The sequence below is a fragment of the Chelonia mydas genome, chromosome 21 (genome assembly GCF_015237465.2).
Source record: "Chelonia mydas isolate rCheMyd1 chromosome 21, rCheMyd1.pri.v2, whole genome shotgun sequence".
In the NCBI taxonomy this organism is placed as follows: domain Eukaryota; kingdom Metazoa; phylum Chordata; order Testudines; family Cheloniidae; genus Chelonia; species Chelonia mydas.
In genome coordinates this window covers 17,715,530-17,727,662 of record NC_051261.2, presented here as the reverse complement: position 1 = coordinate 17,727,662, position 12,133 = coordinate 17,715,530, and positions in this window count along the sequence as shown.

Sequence of the window (12,133 nt, the reverse complement as noted above, 5' to 3'; positions counted from 1 at the left end):
ACTGCAGTAACTTTCTGGCAGAAGTTATTTTAGTGGAAAAAAATTATGCACAGCACAATAATCCCCCCAGGAATGCTAAACGCGGAGCCCCCAGCACTGAGGTAAGGGGCTCTCAGACAAGCCAGCAGTTCTGAGCCCTCAGAACAGCTGGCTGGTCTGAAAACAAGGGTGAGACATGGAGGGTTTCTGCTATAGATGTTAGCTGAGAGCTGTTGGTCAAGCTGTCACAGATGAGCCCACCAGTTGTTGCCCTGTCCCTAGGGTGTGTGAGAGAGATTTCAGGGTGTATTCTCTCTCTCTCTCTCACACACACACACACTCTCTCTCTCTCTCTCTCTGCCTGCAGTCCTCAGATGGTCTGTCTTAGTCTGACTTTAGGCCTGAGGGGGAGAGCCCAGAGATTGCCCCAGGGGAGACAGTGCTGGGCCCACCCTGGGGGGACTGCCCTGTGGCTGGGGACAGCAGAGAGACCCTAAGAGGGGACGGTGCAGACTGCCCTGGTGTATGGAGTGAGGTCATCTTCCTGGTTATATTCAATGGTCCCTTTCCATCCCCATGTTACCCCCTCCCGCCAGAAGAGCCTATGCCTGGAGGCAGCAACGCTTCTTCCCAGCGGCAGGGCCATGCAGAACATGCCCTCATGGTACAGGTTTGTGGCTAGCAGCTGAGCTAACAACCTGGCCAAATTCTCATCTGATCCCCAGTAACCTGAACCATTCCCAACCAGCCCCACTCTCTGCAGAGTCCCTGCAGTGCAGACCGACCCTTCCAGGCAATGCGCCCAGGTAGCGAAGGAAACCCCGATCCCAGCCCCCACTCCATTGACAGAGAAGGGGCAGTTACAGATGTGTTAGCTAAGCTCCCCTTAGCTTCAGCTCTTCACATACACCCTGACTGTGGCCGATGCCCTTGCATTTCTGCCCCGCCGAGGAACCCCCTGGAAATTTACTGGGAGAGAGGGGCAGTCACATGCTGCAAATTGTGTCCCAGAGGGAGGGGTCTTGGTTCTGCTAGCCCCCCGCTCTGGCAGCTGCTTCCTATGGTCTGGGAGATGCACAGGTGTAATGATGCTGTCTTTGGTGGGACAGCTGTATTTTAAAGAAGCCTTACTGAGGGCACAGGAGCAAACCATCCCAATGTGCAGAAAGAATAGCAAATATGGCAGATGACCAGCTTGGCTTAACAGTGAAATCTTTGGTGATCTTAAACTCAAAAAGGAAGCTTACAAGAAGTAGAAATTTGGACAGATGACTAGGGAGGAGTATAAAAATATTGCTAGAGCATGCAGGGGTGTAATCAGGAAGGCCAAGGCACAATTGGAGTTGCAGCTAGCAAGGGATGTGAAGGGTAACAAGAAGGGTTTCTACAGGTATGTTAGCAACAAGAAGAAAGTCAGGGAAAGTGTGGGCCCCTTACTGAATGGGGGAGGCAACCTAGTGACAGAAGATGTGGAAAAAGCTGAAGTACTCAATGCTTTTTTTGCCTCAGTCTTCACAGCCAAGGTCAGCTCCCAGACTGCCGCACAGGGCAGCACAGCCTGGGGAGGAGGTGAGCAGCCCTCAGTGATGAAAGAGCAGGTTAAGGACGATTTAGAAAAGCTGGATATGCACAAGTCCATGGGTACAGATCTAATGCATCCAAGGGTGCTGAGGGAGTTGACTGATGTGATTGCAGAGCCATTGGCTGTTATCTTTGAAAATTTGTGGTGATCAGGGGAGGTTGGACAATTGGAAAAAGGCAAATATAGTGCCCATATTTAAAAAAGGGAAGAAAGAGAAGCTGGGGAACTACAGACTGGTCAGCCTCACTTCAGTCCCTGGAAAAATCATGGAGCAGAGCCTCAAGGAATCCATTTTGAAGCACTTGGAGGAGAGGAAGGTGATCAGGAACAGTCAACATGGATTCACCAAGGACAAGTCATGCCTGACCAACCTGATTGCCTTCTATGATGAGATAAGAAGGCTCTGTGGATATGGGGAAAGTAGTGGATGTGATATATCTTGACTTTAGTAATGCTTTTGATACGGTCTCCCACAGTATTCTTGCCAGCAAGTTAAAGAAGTATGGATTGAATGAATGGACTATAAGGTGGATAGAAAGCTGGCTAGATTGTTGGGATCAACAGGTTGTGATCAACGGCTCAATGTCTAGTTGGCAGCTGATATCAGGCGGAGTGCCCCAGGGGTTGGTCCTGGGGCCGCTTTTGTTCAACATCTTTATTAATGATCTGGATGATGGGATGGATTGCACCCTCAGCAAGTTCGCAGATGACACTAAGCTGGGGAGAGTGGTAGATACGCTGGAGGGTAGGGATAGGGTCAAGAGTGACCTAGACAAATTGGAGGATTGGGCCAAAAGAAATCTGATGAGGTTCAACAAGGACAAGTGCAGAGTTCTACACTCAGGATGGAAGAATCCCATGCACCGCTACAGACTAGGGACCGAATGGCTAAGCAAAAGTTCGGCAGAAAAGAACGTGGGGATTACAGTGGATGAGAAGCTGGATGTGAGTCAGCAGTGTGCCCTTGTTGCCAAGAAGGCCAACGGCATATTGGACTGTATTAGTGGGAGCATTGCCAGCAGATCGAAGGAAGTGATTATTCCTCTGTATTTGGCACTGGTGAGTCCACACCTAGAGTATTGCATCCAGTTTTGGTCTCCCCACTACAGAAGGGATGTGGACAAATTGAAGAGAGTCCAGCAGAGGGCAATGAAAATTATCAGGGCCTGGGGCACATGACTTATGAGGAGAGGCTGAGGGAACTGGGGTTATTTAGTCTGCAGAAGAGAAGAGTGAGGGGGGATTTGATAGCAGCCTTCAGCTACCTGAAGGAGGGTTCCAAAGAGGATGGAGCTAGGCTGTTCTCAGTGGTATCAAAAGACAGAACGAGGAGTAATGGTCTCAAGTTGCAGTGGGGGAGGTCTAGGTTGGATATTAGGAAACACTATTTCACTAGGAGGTAGGGTGACCAGATGTCCTGATTTTATATGGATAGTCCTGATATTTGGGTTTTTTTTTTTTAATATGGGCTCATATTACCCCCCATCCTCTGTCCCGATTTTTCACACTTGCTATCTGGTCACCCTACTAGGAGGGTGGTGAAGCACTGGAATGAGTTACCTAGGGAAGTGGTGGAATCTCCTTCCTTAGAGGTTTTCAAGACCCGGCTTGACAAAGCCCTGGCTGGGATGATTTAGTTGGGGATTGGTCCTGCTTTGAGGAGGGGGTTGGACTAGAGGACCTCCTGAGGTCTCTTCCAATCCTAATATTCTATGATTCTATGACACAGCTGAGAGTATCAATTCAGGACAAATTGCATAGAGCAGTGCAGTCACAGCCCTATGCTGGTGGTTTTCCACCTCTAAGGCACACCAAACAAGAGGACTTCAGTCTCACCCCACTGGCTAACCAGAAGTCATACAAGCAATTTCATAGAATCATAGAATCATAGGATCTCAGGGTTGGAAGGGACCTGAGGAGGTCATCTAGTCCTTAGACACTGCAGTTTCCCAGTATCACCACCAGTGCCACTCGTTATCGGAGTAAATGGTTATGAAAACCAATACCCCAGTAAAAGAAAAATGGTTCTCCCGATCCCAAAGGACCAAGCCCCAGACCCAGGTCAATATACAAGTCAGATCTTACCCACAAATCATGCTGTTGCCAATCATTTAGAATTTAAATCTAAAGGTTTAGTCATAAAAAGAAAGAAATATAGATGAGAGCTAGAATTGGTTCAATGACATACAGTGATGGCAAAGTTCTTGGTTCAGGCTTGTAGCAGTGATGAAATAAATGGCAGCCTGAAATCAAGTCTCCGGAGAACATCCCCAGCTGGGATGGGTCATTGAGTCCTTTGTTCAGAGCTTCAGTTTGTAGCAAGGTTCCTCCGGAAGTAAGAAGCAGGAGTGAAGACAAAATGGAGATGCTGCTGCTGCTTTCTATAGTCCTTTTGCCATGTGGCTTGTGCTTCCTTTGTTTCCAACATAAGCCACCCAGCCCATGGCCTGGAAAAACCTCAGAGTTCTGTCCATAGGCATGTCCCCGCCTGCCTGGCTGAGTCCCTAGGTGTATCTGCCTTCTCTCAATGGGTCAGTTGCATAGCTGAAGGTCCTTAATGGGCCATCAAGCAGGCTCGGCAGTGCTGGCACCACATTGTCCGGGGTATCACACAGAAGCATAGCACAAGTTTGAAATACAGACAGTATAGAGCCAATAATTATAACTTTAAATACAAAAATGATACATGCAAACAGATAGCATAATCATAACCGGCAAATCATAACCTTGTCATAGACACCTCACTCGACAACCTTTGTACAATATTTGCTGCAAATATAGAACAGTGGTTGCAACAATGATCTACACGGTCACAGTTTATGTCAGTAACGTCACAACAGGCGATGCCCATCTCCTTTTGTCACTTGCACTCCTGCCCCTTACCCCAATCCCTCCCTCTCCCCTGCCAGGTACCTCACTCCAGGTACCATCTGCACCATGGGAAAGAGGGCAGCACAGTAGGCACGAAAACAGCCGAAAGCTCCCCGGCTCCCCCAGGCTGTGCCGGAGACCTGCTCCCTCGGTGGCAGACGGTGGGGAGATGCACTCAGGCACATGCAGCGACCCCCCTGGGGGCAGAGCCCCACCAGTCCCCCTGCCTGCGCTGGCAGCCGGCTTGGCCTCTCCCATCTTCCACCCCGACAAGAACCAGGATCCATACAGGCTGCCCGAGGGCACCCACTTCCCTAGTCACTGTCTCCACACCCGTCACGATTCTATAGCTCTCTAGCATATCCCCCCTTTGTCGACTGTTTTCCAAGCTGAAAAGTCCCAGTCTTTTTAATCTCTCCTTCCCGTGTATTATTCCCTTGTGACGGATTCCCACTCTTCTCCGGGATGCACCTGATGTCCTGGGGTTCCACTGAGCCCGCCCGTTCCACCAGCCTGAGCTCCCTCACCTTGTCCTGCTGCATACACACATACAAATAGGGACACACCCCGCTGCAGAATGACACCGATACTGTAATAAGTGCTGCATGGGAAGGCTTTCAGCTAGGGAATTGCCCAGCACTCAGGTGCACACACTCTCTAGAGTGTAAACCCAAAATTGTATTCTCTTGCACTGCATAGAAAGCTGTCCAGCATAAGCTTGTGAAATCCGCCACCTCCCTCAATGTGGAAGAAAGAAATGCACAGCTTTTTGCGTCTCTCTCCCCCCCCCCCCCCGTTACAAATTACACAAACTTCATCTTACACAAATTACACAAAAGTCATCTTGGGTGGGGATTCAATGACGAACGAACCAAGATTAATTCACTTCCCAGCTTTAAATAGGATTTGCTTATGGCGGGAATCTTTTGTTTCCCAGTTTGACCCACCTACCCCCTCTTAATGGAAAACCACTAGAAGTCCAAGATCATGTCCAGTACCAGGTGACAGGCTGTTTGTATACTGTCTGGTGGGTATTTCCCAGGTGAAAACACGGTTGTAATTGTTACATAGTCAATATTCCTAACTTCAGATTCAGAAATGATACATGCATACAAATTGGCTAATCATATTCAGTAAATCAGCGCCTTTCCAATGATACCTCACATGACCCATCTTGCATAAAATACATCTTATGTATGCCATATTCATATCATAAGCATATTTCTATGAAGAATATGGGGCGTAATGTCACACCCCGTCCAAGGCCCTTGCCTTGTAGCATAGACAGCCCTGGTGTGTGACAAAGGACCAGACTGTAGAGATGCTTTGAGAAGGTTTAGCTGCTGTATGGCTCTCAAATGTGTTCCTAGACAACCCCCTTGACAGGATATCACCTTGTGGAAGAGAGGAAAGAGGTGGTCACCTGGTGATATGTAAGAAAATTATTGAGAAAGATGCTGCTGTCATGAGCTTTTGGAGTGTCAGTGTCTCTGGGGTAGGGGCTTTGCTCTTGTGATATGCCTGGTAGTCTGTCTTAGTGGGCCAGTAGAAAGGCCCAGAACTGTATACTTGCCTAGGGATGGGTTAATCTGGCCCTGGCCATGTGCCACCTTTGCCCTTCTAGGCTGTTACACTTATGTGCCACAAGGCTCAGGTGACGGGCCTCCCGCTGCCACCCCGATGGCCAGCTCCCGCCCCCCGCCCCAAGAGTCTGTGATGTCCAGGCCCTCCCTCCACCCCCAGGAGTCTGTGATGGCCAGAGTCCCCTCCCCCACAGGAGCGTGTGATGGCCAGACCTTCTCCCCGCGCGGGAGTCTGTGATGGCCAGGCTCCCCTCCCCCCAGGAGCTGTGATGGCCAGACCTTCTCCTCCATGGGAGTCTCTGATGGCCAGGCCCTCCTTCCCTTGGGACTCAGGACCCCCGCCCCCACCCCATGATGGCCAGGACCTCCCCATCCCCTTGGCATGCTGTGACTGTGTTGGGGGCAGCAGGAGGGAGTTGGGCCTTGTTTTCTTTCCTTGGGGGTGCAGCAAGCAAATCCCAGCGCCCTCGCTGGCCTGGAGCTGGCTGCCTGCCCACAGTTAGGAAGAACAGAGGAATGAGACTCCGTTTGGGCAGCTCTGTGCATAATGCCCAAATATAGACATTTCGCTGGGTCCCAAGAAGCCAGCTTTGGAACCAGACTCGGCAGCTGGCAGCATCTGCAGCTAATGTGGGGGTGTGAGCCTGACCCAGCCATCTGCTGCAGGGCTCAGCTGAATGAGCAGCAAGGCCTGGCCAGGGAGGGCTCCTTTGGCCTGGTACAGCCCTGAGCCCACCTTGCCCAGTGAGCTGGCTGGCTGTATGTGTCCACGCACATGCATGGGAGTGTCTGGGTGGAGGCTGGGGGCTGAACATCTGTGTTTCTGTGTGCATGTGTACACCCAGGCGTGTGTCTGTGTGGTGTGTACTGGGGTGTCCACATGGCAAATCCTTATGTGGTGTTCCTGCCACCCGGCTAATGGCTAAAGAACTACGGTTCCCACCGGCATTTTGTTAAATGGGCCTTTTCCATTGTCCCCTCTGAAAACTCCTCTCGTATACATGAGCTAAGCCCAGAGCCTGAATGGGTAGCAACAGCCTCACTGTGAGTGCTGGAAAATACAAAAGCCCGACAAGGAAGGGTCCACCCCACCCCCCGCCAGCCGTTTAAGGGCTCATTGGCGAGAGCGAGCCATCCTGGGACTAACCTGTCAGGTGGGGGCATTGCTGTGGGACGCAGACTCTGGGCCTGGCAGTCAGCGGCCGCCTCCCAGCACAGGGTGGGGCTGACATGCCCATGTTGATGTTTGGGCTCAGCCTTTGGTCCCATTGCCAGTGATGGGCTGTCCCCGTGGGGCACAGGAGTAGCTCTGCAGTGACGCTGTCCTTGCTTGGAAAGGACCCAGAGGACAGTGTTGGGCGAGTGCTTGTTTCCCTGTAGGGTTCTTTCATCTGAGTGTGTGTGTGTGTGCTTAGTGTGAATGTGCTGTGAATGGATGTGCTGGGTGTGGGTGCCCACTAAGTGGGTGTGCTGGGTGTGGGTGTGCTGGGTGTGGGCTCTGAACGGGTGTGCTGGGTGTGGGCGTGCAGGAAGCGGGTGTGCGGGAAGTGGCTGTGCTGGGTGTGTGCTCTGAGCGGGTGTGTGGGAAGTGGGTGTGCTGGGTGTGGGTGTGTGCTCTGAGCGGGTGTGCGGGAAGTGGCTGTGCTGGGAGTGGGTGTGCTGGGTGTGGGCTCTGAGCGGGTGTGCGGGAAGCAGGTGTGCTGGGAGTGGGTGTGTTGAGTGGGGGTATGCTGGGAGTGGGTGTGGGCTCTGAATGGGTGTGCGGGAAGCGGGTGTGCTGGGAGTGGGTGTGCTGAGTGTGGGTGTGAGGGAAGCGGGTGTGCTGGGAGTGGGTGTGCTGGGTGTGGGTGTGCTGGGAGTGGGTGTGTGGGAAACGGGTGTGCTGGGTGTGGGTGTGAGCTCTGAGTGGGTGTGCTGGGTGTGGGTGTGCAGGAAGCGGGTGTGCTGGGAGTGGGTGTGCTGGGTGTGGGTGTGCTGGGTGTGGGTGTGCGCTCTGAGCGGGTGTGTGGGAAGCGGGTGTGCTGGGTGTGGGTGTGCAGGAAGCAGGTGTGGGGGAAGCGGGTGTGCTGGGAGTGGGTGTGTGCTCTGAGTGGGTGTGCTGGAAGTGGGTGTGTGCTCTGAGTGGGTGTGCTGGGAGTGGGTGTGCTGGGAGTGGGTGTGCAGGAAGCGGGTGTGCTGGGTGTGGGTGTGCTGGGTGTGGGTGTGCGCTCTGAGTGGGTGTGCTGGGTGTGGGTGTGCGCTCTGAGCGGGTGTGCTGGGTGTGCTGGGAGCGGGTGTGCGAGAAGCGGGTGTGCTGGGAGTGGGAGTGTGCTCTGAGCGGGTGTGCTGGGTGTGCTGGGAGCGGGTGTGCGGGAAGCGGGTGTGCTGGGAGTGGGTGTGCTGAGTGTGGATGTGAGGGAAGCGGGTGTGCTGGGAGTGGGTGTGCTGGGTGTGGGTGTGCTGGGAGTGGGTGTGGGCTCTGAATGGATGTGCGGGAAGCGGGTGTGCTGGGAGTGGGTGTGTGGGAAGCGGGTGTGCTGGGTGTGGGTGTGAGCTCTGAGTGGGTGTGCTGGGTGTGGGTGTGCAGGAAGCGGGTGTGTGGGAAGCGGGTATGCTGGGTGTGGGTGTGCTGGGTGTGGGTGTGAGCTCTGAGTGGGTGTGCTGGAAGTGGGTGTGCAGGAAGCGGGTGTGCTGGGTGTGGGTGTGCTGGGTGTGGGTGTGAGCTCTGAGTGGGTGTGCTGGGTGTGGGTGTGCTGGGAGTGGGTGTGCAGGAAGCGGGTGTGCTGGGAGTGGGTGTGCTGGGTGTGGGTGTGAGCTCTGAGCGGGTATGCTGGAAGTGGGTGGGCAGGAAGCGGGTGTGCTGGGAGTGGGTGTGCTGGGTGTGGGTGTGAGCTCTGAGCAGGTGTGCTGGGTGTGGGTGTGCAGGAAGCGGGTGTGCTGGGAATGGGTGTGCTGGGTGTGGGTGTGAGCTCTGAGTGGGTGTGCTGGGAGTGGGTGTGCTGGGTGTCTGTGGGCTGTGCGGGAGGGGAGCTCAGCTGCAGCGGTGGCTTTGCGCCCGGCTGACACTAGGCCTTGGCAGGTCTCTGAGCTCCAGAGCCAGAGCCCCGTGCAGCGATAGCGCTTCCCCTCCTGATGGTCATCGACCCACCTTCGCCCTCCACCCCTGCTGCAGGAGGTTCAGCACCAAATCTCTGCTCCTCCTGGACACTGTGGAAAGGCTGCTACTGCCACGAGGCTCTGTGGGTTGGTCCTCCATTGGCTGTTCGGCTCTGGAGACCTGGGCTCATCTGCTGGTTTTAGGTTGCCAGGGAAAAATCAGTTTGCAATTTATGAAGCCTTGACCCAGCCTCCATGCCTGGCCCTGCCATTCATCAAGTGTCTGGAGGGCCAGCTAGTCTCATTGCTTCTGGGTTTCACCGCAGACTCTCCACTGGGGTCAGTGGCGAGTGTGCCCCTAGGGTGACCAGGTGTCCGGTTGTCGACCAGAACACTCAGTCGAAAAGGGACCCTGGCGGCTCCGGTCAGCCCCACCGCCTGGGCCGTTAAAAGTCCGGCTGGCAGTGCTGTGGTGCCCAGAAGCTACCAGCAGGCCCGGGTCCTAGATGGGGGGCCATGGGGCTCTGCATGCTGCTGCCCCCACCCCAAGCTCTGGGAACCGGCCAATGGGACCTTGGGGGGCGGTGTCTGCAGGCGAGAGCGGTGTGTAGAGCCTCCTGCTCCCCCCGACCTGGGACCCGGACCTGCTGCCAGGAGAGGCAGGCAGCCTGCCTTAGCCCCACTGACTGGGAGCTGCCCGAGATAAGCCCATGCACCAACCCTGAGCCCCCACCTCCAAACCTGGAGCACCCTCCTGCACCCCAAACCCTTCATTCCCAGCCCCACCCCAGAGCCCTCACCCCCTCCTGCACCCCACCCCCCTGCCTCAACCCGCTGCCCCCTCCCACACTCCAAATCCCTTGGCCCCACCCCCCAACCTGAAGCCCACTCCTGCACCCTAAACCCCTCATCCCTACCCCCCCCCCAGAGCCCGCACTCCCAGCCGGAGCTCTGACCCCCTCCCACACCCCAACTCCTTCCCCCAGCCTGGAGCCCCATCCTGCACACTGAATCCCTCATTTCTGGCCCCACCCTGGAGCCCGCACCCCCAGTTAGAGCCCTCACCACCTCCCATATCTCAACCCCTTGCCTCAGCCCAATGAAAGTGAGTGAGGTTGGGGGAGAGCAAGACACCAAGGGAAGGGGAATGTAGTGAGCAGGGGGTGGGGCTTCGGGGCAGGGGTGGAGCTAGGGTGTTTGGTTTTGTGCAACTAGAAAGTTGGCAGCCCTACCCCCAGTTTGCACTGGGCAAGCAAAGAGCCTCCAATCACTGCCCTTTACTTTGCACTGCTTAAGGTTTGCCCAGCAGCTCTGGAGTTTCCCAGCAGTTGAGCATTTATCTAAATGTGCCGGGAGTCCTCAGCATCCCCCATCAGGAGAAGGAGTTTCCTGCCAACAGGAAGCAGCCGGAGCAGCAGAATTCCTGTGGGGAGGGGCGGCACCCATTTAAACACCTGTTTACACCAGGAACAATGTGTTCCCAAATCAGCGGTGTGCATAGATGCAACAGTTCCCTCTTGTGCAAATTCTCCCCGGTGGTTTAGTTCCAACCCAGGCCAGTCGCGTTACCATTCGTGCCACTGGCACCCCACAGCCTGGGCCCATCTTCACCTGCAGCCAAGGGCAGGCGTCCTGTCGCTGTAGCACTTCCCTGCTGTGGTAAATTCTGCAGCAAGCCCCAGGTGGGCTGTTTCCCCCAACCCCAGAGCCATCCATACTGATCACAGGCAGCGTTTGGTGAGCTTTATTAGTGACACGGTGGGTGATGTTGTACATGGTGCAAACATGTTTTACAGTCACAGAGGACAGAGCTGAGAACGGCCGTGGTGTTTGCTTGTAGCTTCACACTTTCAGTGTATTCTCCACAATGTCCTTCCCTTCCTGCATGGCAGGCTGGCGCCTCCACTGGGTGGTTCCAGGGGAACGTGACTTGGCTTCTGTTTACAGATCGGCATCTCCAGCACTTAAAAAGCCCTTTGCAGACACTAATGAAACTCTCCCCCCGCCCCCCTGAGATGGGCATTAGTCCCTTGTTATACTGAGAGACACTGAAGCGGTGAGGCTACGTGACTTTGCTAGGGCTACAGGGAGTCCGCATCAGTGGTGGGTTAGAACTGAGCTGTGCCTGGCTCTGAGGTCTACGCTCAGTTCATTAGCACACACGCCACGGGGACAAGACAGCTCAGAGTGTGGGGTGGGCAGGTAACTTGTACTCTGTGCAGTAGCAGAGCACGCAACATTGTCCCCCACATCTTCAAGATGCTGCTGGCAGGTCTTTTGAGGTTACTCATGAGCATCAGTGGGTGTTGGGCCAGCTCAGTGACTGGGTCTTGCTCTGTCGGGCCACAGGGAGATCAGGGATTGGTGCCTTTTGAGCTCCCCTAGACCTGATGTGGGGTCTCAGATGGATGCAGTGTCAACATGCTTATCCTCTGGGGGGGATGGGAGCTTATTGTGCTGCTCCATAGCACCTCGTTTGGACAAGCTCAGGGTCAGGCCCATCCAGCCGCCTAGCAAGCTTGGGTGTAAATCACTTGTCAGGGTGTGTCAGATGTTCCCAGCTGTGCCCAGTCTCCAGAGGCTGGGAGTCTGTTGCAACTCCCAGTGCCAAAGCCTAGCTCAGGCCCTCAGCTCTGGAGATCCCTGGTTGATCGCTGGTGTCAGCCAAGAGGGCAGCTGCCACATGCGGCCCTGAAGGAGGCAAGTGTCGTGTGTCTGACACTGACATGAGAACTTGGGATGTCGGTCAGACCTGAAAGCAGGGTGGTTTCATTTCTCATTGGCCAGCCTGGCGGGCCATTCGCTCCTCACCAGCTTAGAGCAAGTCACGCTTGGCAGCCCACCTGTGCAGTGTGAGAGCCTGAGCTCGCTGCAGATTGTTCCCACCGTCCGATGGCAGAATGACGACACCAGCTGTATGTGTTTATCCCTCAGCAGGGAGAAGTGAGAACAGAGCCCCTCCATAACAGTCAGGGCCTGTGGCCTAGGGCTGGCGTTCTGCTTCCAGGTGCCCTGCCCGGCTTGCCGTGTACTGCACCACGCA